This window comes from Salvelinus sp. IW2-2015, linkage group LG6.2 (assembly GCF_002910315.2).
Source record: "Salvelinus sp. IW2-2015 linkage group LG6.2, ASM291031v2, whole genome shotgun sequence".
In the NCBI taxonomy this organism is placed as follows: Eukaryota; Metazoa; Chordata; class Actinopteri; order Salmoniformes; family Salmonidae; genus Salvelinus; species Salvelinus sp. IW2-2015.
The window spans coordinates 24,190,148-24,198,795 of NC_036846.1; positions in this window are offsets into that span (position 1 = coordinate 24,190,148).

Genomic DNA, 8,648 nt, shown 5'->3' on the forward strand with positions numbered 1-8,648 from the left:
CAAGAGAGGGAAGGGGCAGAGAGATCAGAACTGGGGAACAAGAGAGAGGAGCACGAGAGAGAGACAGAAAGGAGAGAGAGAGGAGAGAGAGAGACAGAGAGCGAGAGAGAGAGAGAGAGAGAGAGAGAGAGAGAGAGAGAGAGAGAGAGAGAGAGAGAGAAGAGAGAGAGAGAGAGAGAGAGAGAGAGAGAGAGAAAGGGGTAGAGTGTGAGAGAGAATGAGAGAGGGGGCAAGGGGCAAGAGATCAGGAACACTTGGGGAACAAGAGAGAGGGGAAACGAAGAGGAGAGAGAGAGAGAGAGAGAAGAAGAGAAGAAGCAAGCTAGCTAACTTTATTATTAGCAATGTTAGCAAGCTAGCTAAAATCTTATTGGTTGAGCAATTGTTCCGACTTCAAAGGCACATAAACACAATCACGTCAGACTGACCACTTCCCACCTCCCAGTTTCCCATTTCCCACGAGCACATGAAGCCACCCTAAGCACCGTTTTTGTCCAATCATCATACATCCAAATAACCAGTGATGAAAACCCCCCCAAAATTAGCTAATGTTGCTCGTTATCCAGTCCCCCCAGGATTTCGCTTGGATTATTTGAGATATTTGTGGGCAAAATGCTTGATTTTTCTGGGGAAATTCTGACATTTTGCATGACAATATGTGATGATTTTGTCCAATTTGTTGCGAAAATGTGCTGAAGAGGGAAAAGGTTTGGTGACATATTATGCAGTAAATGTGTGATGATTGGTTGAAATTGTGAGCTCTCYTTTTTTACTGCGGTGATMGGTCAGTTTTATGCGATCATATTGCAACGATTTGACTGTTATATGCAGAAATAATGTGGTGATAGGTCAAATTTAAGAAGCCCTCTCATAATATTTGGCAATCGTGGAATCCTTGAAGGACTGGTTGTCCTTCCCATTCAGTCCCAGTCCTCATCTACACGCATAATCTCTCCATGGGTGTAAGGGAATGAGAAATAGAGAGAGAGTAAGAGAGAAATAGAGACATTGACAACCCTCATAGCTGGATCATGACTGTACGTACATCACTGCCAGAAATACTGACCACTACTTCTCCCCTGTTACTCAGAGCTTCCCGGAAGTCACCTGGCTTTCCTGCTCATGCACCTTACAGCACAAACAGAGTAGACTGTTTTTGGAGATTAAAATGTTCCTAACTCCCTCCAAAGTATGACGGCATTTTGAGACTTTTTAGAAGATTAGTCCATGTGCCACTGTATGCTGTCTTTGATACCTTTCAATCACATCCCAGGGAAAGATAAGTCTGTTTTTCTTTGCTTTTCCCTGAGCAGAATGTGAAACAATTCCCTAGATTACTGTCCTACTGTCATAGTTTTACAACAAAATGTAACTGTCTAAATTAACGAGTGCGCTGAGTCGGGAAGCAAGCTCAGGGAGTGAGTGTTTTAATAAAATAAACGGAATGTAATACAAAACAAGAAACACTAACAGCACACAGACATGAAACAGAAACAATGACGCCTGGGGAAGGAACCAAAGGGAGTGACATATAGGGAAGTTAATCAGGGAAGGTAATCAGGGAAGTTAATCAGGGAAGGTAATCAGGGAAGTGATGGAGTCCAGGTGAGTCTGACGACACCAAGTGCGTGTAATGATGGTGACAGGTGTGCGCTATAACGAGCAGCCTGATGACCTAGAGGCTGGAGATGGAGCACACGTGACAGTACCCCCTCCCCGACACGCGACTTCAGCCGCCAGATGCCGATCAAAATGACGATCCCGGGGATCAGGAGCGGACCGGTCACCTCTGCTGAGGCGCGGGAAACCTGACAGTCCGACTGAGACGCGGGAGCATGGCGACCTAGACCCCGGAGAGAGCATACGTGAACGTACCCCCTCCCCGGTTTGGCTTCAGCTGCAGGACGCCAACCAAAGGGACGATCCCGGGGATCAGGAGCCGAACGGTCACCCCTGCTGATGCGTGGGACCTGTCGCCGGCTGGGGTGTGGGAACCTGACAGACCAACTGAGGCAGGGGAGCCTGGCGATCCGGCTGAGGCATGAGAGCCTGATGAGCCGGTGGAGGTAGGAGAGCCTGGCGATCTGTCTGAGGCATGAGAGCCTGATGAGCCGGTGGAGGTAGGAGAGCCTGGCAATCGGTGAAGGCATGCGAGCCATGATGACCGGTGGAGGTAGGAGGCGCAAATCCGGTGAAGGATGAAGACACTGATGAGCCGGTGCAGGTAGGAGAGCTCTGGCAATCCGTGAATCGAGCATGAAAAGCCGAACGACCGAGGTAGCAGGAGCCTGGCGATCTGTTGAGGCATAGAAGCCTGACGAGCCGCGCTGTAGCAGGGAGCCTGGCGATCTGTCTGAGGCATGAGAGCCTGACAAGCGGCGCTAGAGAGGGACCCTGGCGATTGTCTGAGGCATGAGAGCCCTAAGCCGGCTGTAGCAGGGGAGCCTGCGATTCTGTCCTGAGGGGCATGAAGTATGGGAAGGATGCCTGACGAGCGGCTGTAGCAGGGGAGCCGGGCATCTGTCTGAGGCATGAGACCTGACGAGCCCGCGTAGTACAAGGGAGCCTGGCGATCTGTCTGAGGCATGGAGAGCCCTGAAGCGGCTCCCAGACCCGACGCAATTCCCACCGAAACAAAAAAACACATCCCTGATGCTTCCCTTAGGTGAGGCGTCATTCTGTAACGTGTGCGCTGAGAGTGGGAAGCAATTCGGAGAGTGAGCTACATCTGCAGTGATGTAAGTACAGTCATAGATCCAGCTATGAGGTTTATTACATCCAAATGTTAATTAATGAAAGTGACTAGAGATTTATCAGTATTGGCAGCACCACATCAATGTTAGTGAATGGCTGTTTAACAGTCAGTGCCTTGAGATAGAACTGTTTTTCAGTTCTCCGTCCATTGATGCACCGTACTGACCTCACCTTCTGGCTGATAGCGGGTGACAGGCAGTGGCCCGGGTGGTTGTGACTCGAGTAAGCTGTTCACTCAGGTAAACTCAGTCACTCAGGTCACTTGACTCAGGTAAAAGTAGTGCACATAATGGAATAGGTGCGTTGAACATGCTATACATGCATGTGGACTTTACTGAGGTTCAGTGTGATTCTGCCTCCTCGTTATCTCTCTCTGCTTATAACCTTCCTCACGAACCATGACGTTCTCGTTTACAGCAGCAGTGTGTTGTGTGTGGTGTGTGTGTGTGTGTGTGTGTGTGTGTGTTGTGTGTTGTGTGGGAGCTGTATTATGGCTGTTCAGTGTGCGTCTGCTGCCGTGTGCATGCTTGTGTAAGTGGCGTGTGCGTGTGCGTGTGTGTGTGTGAGAGCATGACTCTTCTGTCCTTCTGTTGTTTTCCCGAAGCACCTCTGTGGTTTAACATTACTAATATCATTACTGGCACTCTGAAGAACTTATCTGTGTTATTAAGATGTGCAGATATGGGGCCCTGGGGCAGGAGGCCTGAGCCATGAGGAGATTGGTCAAAGGTACACGGGCGTGCACTGAGGCAGGTTGGCAGGGGTGGAGAGGCAGGCCTGGGGTAGTGAAAGAAAAGGTCTGGCCATAGGCCAGATTGGCTGGTTCATCTTTAGCCCAGTGAGAAGAATTATAATGATTTGACTAATAATAGAGGCCTCAGGGGGGGAAATGGGCTTGTGTGTTAGAAATGCCCGGGCCGATTTCTGATCCCAGTCCGTCCCTAAGTAGGGAGGTGGACGCCAGGAGAGATTAGGGTTGGCTGAAGTCCCTTTACGGGAGACGAGAGGAGGCTCAGGGGGAAAGAAAACGAAACAACCCCACAGTCACAAAGAGTAAGTGTACAGCCCGAACCAAGGTTATAAACCATGAAAGCAGCTTTGTCCCCTTCTCTCTCTCTCTCGCTCTCTCGCTTGCTCTCTTTTTCATCTTAATTATCTAGCTAACAAGACCGATAGGGATAATTATGACTTCATCTATCAGTTAATAGTGATTATTTTGCCATTTTCTGTCAGGGTTGATAGTTAGAGCTGCCTGTCAGCTGTTGACAGAGAAAAACATAACCTCGTCCCCAGAGTCGGCCCTAACTGAGATGATGGGGACAGGGCAACAACGCAGGGTGTGTCGTGGTGTTGGCTGATAAATAAACTGTGTGGACAGACAGCTACAGTGGGTTTTGAAATGATTGACACCCTTGATAAAGAGACGCAAAAAAATGACTGTATAAAATAAACAAATCAAATGCTTAGCTACAGTAGTGCCAAAATAAAGGTGAAACTTCAGTAAATGAGGGATACAAAGTATATTGAAAACAGGTGTGGTTCCTGAGTTAATTAAGCAATTAGTATCCCATCATGCTTAGGGTCATGAATGAAAATGGTGGGCAGGACATTCTTTTGGTTACCATGGCTACGCCCCAATAGGATGACGATGCCCCCGTCCACAGGGCACGAGTGGTCACTGAATGGTTCGTTGAGCAGGAAAAGGATGTCAGCCACATGCCATGGCCGTCTCAGTCACCAGATTTCAACCCAATTGAACACTTATGGGAGACTCTGGAGCGGAGCCTGAGACAGCGTTTTCCACCACCATCAACAAAACATCAAATAACGGAATATCTCGTGGAAGAATGATGTCACATCCCTCCAATAGAGTTCCAGACACTAGTAGAATCTATGCCGAGGTGCATTGAAGCTGTTCTGGCTGGTGGTGACCCAACGCCCTATTAAGACACTTCATGTTGGGGTTTCCTTTATTTTGGCAGTTACCTGTATATTATATGCTAGCATTTTGGGGGAAATTATATTAATTTATACTAATACAATTGCTCAGAGAAAGCGATTTTGTTTAATAAGTAATATTTTTGTTTCTCAAAAAGGTAGGGTTCAAAATAATACCTTTCAATACATCACCTTTTTCTAAGATGTTTTATGAGATTAGAGAACACATTAGGAGGGATCTTAGACCCTTCCTCTATACAGAATCCTACCAGATGTTTTATGAGTTTCTAGCAACACATTAGGAGGGATCTTAGACCCTTCCTTATACAGAATCCTACCAGATGTTTTATGAGTTCTAGAACACATTAGGAGGGATCTTAGACCCTTCCTCTATACAGAATCCTACCAGATGTTTTATGAGTTCTAGAACACATTAGGAGGATCTTAGACCCTTCCTCTATACAGAATCCTACCAGATGTTTTATGAGTTCTAGAACACATTAGGAGAGATCTTAGACCCTTCCTCTATACAGAATCCTACCAGATGTTTTATGAGTTCTAGAGAACACATTAGGAGGGGATCTTAGACCCTTCCTCTATACAGAATCCTACAGATGTTTTATGAGTTCTAGAACACATTAGGAGGGATCTTAGACCCTTCCTCTATACAGAATCCTACCAGATGTTTTATGAGTTCTAGAACACATTAGGAGAGATCTTAGACCCTTCCTCTATACAGAATCCTACCAGATGTTTTATGAGTTCTAGAACACATTAGGGGGGATCTTAGACCCTTCCTCTATACAGAATCCTACCAGATGTTTTATGAGTTCTAGAACACATTAGGAGGGATCTTAGACCCTTCCTCTATACAGAATCCTACCAGATGTTTTATGGAGTCTAGAACACATTAGGAGGGATCTTAGACCCTTCCTCTATACAGAATCCTACCAGATGTTTTATGAGTTCTAGAACACATTAGGAGGGATCTTAGACCCTTCCTCTATACAGAATCCTACAGATGTTTTATGAGTTCTAGAACACATTAGGGGGATCTTAGACCCTTCCTCTATACAGAATCCTACCAGATGTTTTATGAGTTCTAGAACACATTAGGAGGATCTTAGACCCTTCCTCTATACAGAATCCTACCAGATGTTTTATGAGTTCTAGAACACATTAGGAGGATCTTAGACCCTTCCTCTATACAGAATCCTACCAGATGTTTTATGAGTTCTAGAACACATTAGGGATCTTAGACCCTTCCTCTATACAGAATCCTACCAGATGTTTTATGAGTTCTAGAACACATTAGGGGGATCTTAGACCCTTCCTCTATACAGAATCCTACCAGATGTTTTATGAGTTCTAGAACACATTAGGGAGATCTTAGACCCTTCCTCTATACAGAATCCTACCAGATGTTTTATGAGTTCTAGAACACATTAGGGGGGATCTTAGACCCTTCCTCTATACAGAATCCTACCAGATATTTTATGAGTTTTAGAACACTCACGCCCTGACCATAGAGAGCCTGTTATTCTCTATGTTGGTTAGGTCGGGGTGTGACTAGGGTGGGTCATCTAGGTAATTATACATCTATMTTGGCCTGGTATGATTCCCAATCAGAGGCAGCTGTTTATCGTTGTCTCTGATTGGGGATCATATTTAGGCAGCCATTTCCCCTTTGTGCTTTGTGGGATCTTGTCTATGTATAGTTGCCTGTGAGCATTATTATTTAGCTTCAAGGTTTGTTTGTTCTTTTGTTCTTTTAAGTTTTCTATTCCAAAATAAAGGATGGAAACATACCATGCTGCATCTTGGTCTACTCCTTATAACGACCGTGACAAACACATTGGGAGGGATCTTAGACCATTCCTCTATACAGAATCTTTCCAGATCCCTGATAGCCTTTGCGCTTCTGGACTGCCCTCTTTAATTCAAACCACAGGTTTTCAATAAATGTAATGTCTGGAGACAGAGATGGCCATTGCGAAATGTTGGTTTTGTGGCCAATTAAATATTTATTTTTAGATTCTGATGTGGTTATTGGGGTTGTTGTCTTGCTAGAAGATCCACTTGTGGCCAAGTTTCAGTTTGATGGCAGACGCAGACAGGGTTTTGACAGAAATGTCCGGGTACTGGGTAAAACTCATGATGCCGTTGACCTTAACAAGGGCCCCAGGACCAGTGGAAGCAAAATAGCCCCATAACATCAAAGAGCCACCACCGTATTTTACAGTAGGTATGGGGTTCTTTTCTGCTTATGCATTCTCATTTGGACGACAAACCCACCACTGGTGTGTGTGGCCAAAGAGCTCTACATTCATGTCATCCAACAAATTTAAACGCCTAGTGTTCGCTAAACAGCATTGGGTAAATTGACCCAAAGGGGTAAGTTGAGCCACCCTTGATTCTAGGAAACCATAAACAAAATAAATAATTTGACCAACTATTTAGGAAGAGGTCATACTTTCATGTAGTCTGTGAGTCTCTATAAGCTTCATTATGAGGTCTTAAACCTAGCTTGAAAGTGCATCCTCGAAGCTGTAAGGGCTAATATAGGTGAAATGTTAACCTTGGGGTTAGGGTTACAAAAGTCCTGGAACTTTCAATAAATTCCCTGGTTTTCCGAAATCCTGGTTGGAGCATTCCAGGAATCAGGGGACAATAAGCAGCAAATACAGAATCCTTCAACCATTTACTTTGTTTACAGACAGTAGAGTAAAACATGCTCATATTTACAAGTTATATTCTTTAAGAATCAATGGTCACATATCATTTATTCACAAGTCCACAAATGGATACAGCAACTGCAGATTGCCCCTTTAATAGTGTAAAAAAAAGAGTGCAAAGTGTTTCTTAGGTGTTAAGCCTGTGTTAAAAGAAACTTAAAATTATTAAAAGACAAAAAGCGATTGTGATTGTGTTGAATTGTGTTTGGAAAATAAAGATGGACATGGTTTTCAAAAGCTAGTGGTAATATTTCATTCAGCACAGAAATGTATAGACGGCTCAACTTACCCTGTACCACGGCCCATACCCAGGGTAAGTTGTGCAAAGAGACCACTTTTTTGGGGTCTATGTTTTCAAAACTGCAATGTTTTCAAAACTGCTATGTTTACATTAATTCAGATTATTTCCAGGGATACACAACATCCTGAAATATGTGTATATATCTTTGTTAGAAATACTGTGATATTTCCCTTGACGGAGTGATGCTGGCTCAACGTACCCTACTCTCCCTTACCAGCACATTCGAGACAAAAACCTTGTTGCCAGTAGGCTGAAACTTGGCCGCAAGACAATAACACCAAGTAAAACTTGATCAGCAAGACAGTAACACCAAGTAAAACTTGACCGTCAAGACAATAACACCAAGTACAACTTGATCAGCAAGACAATAACACCAAGTAAAACTTGACCGTCAAGACAATAACACCAAGTAAAACTTGACCATCAAGACAATAACACCAAGTACACAACACAATCCACAAAGAAATAGTTAACTGGCAATAAAATCAACATTTTGTAAAAAGGCCATGTCAGTCTCCGGACATGAAACCCATTGAAAACCTGTGGTTTGAATTTAAGAGCGCAGTCCATAAGCGCAGACGAGGATATCAAAGATCTGGAAGGATTCTGTATGGAGGAGTGATCTAAGATCCCTCTTAATGTGTTCTCCAATCTCATAAAACATGTGAGGAAATGTCTCAGTGCTGTTATTCTCATAGTGAGGTATTGAAAGGTATTAAAACAAGGGTGTCAATAATTTTGACCCCTACCTTTTGAAGAAACAAAAATATTACTTGTACAAGATCTCTTTATCTCTTTAAAAAAGAGCATACAACATATAACTTCTATCGTAAGGTGAGTACACGTTCTATTGATTCACACACCTGTTATTAGATATTACATTTCTAATTCATGTTTTTTATATGACATAAATGTTTAAT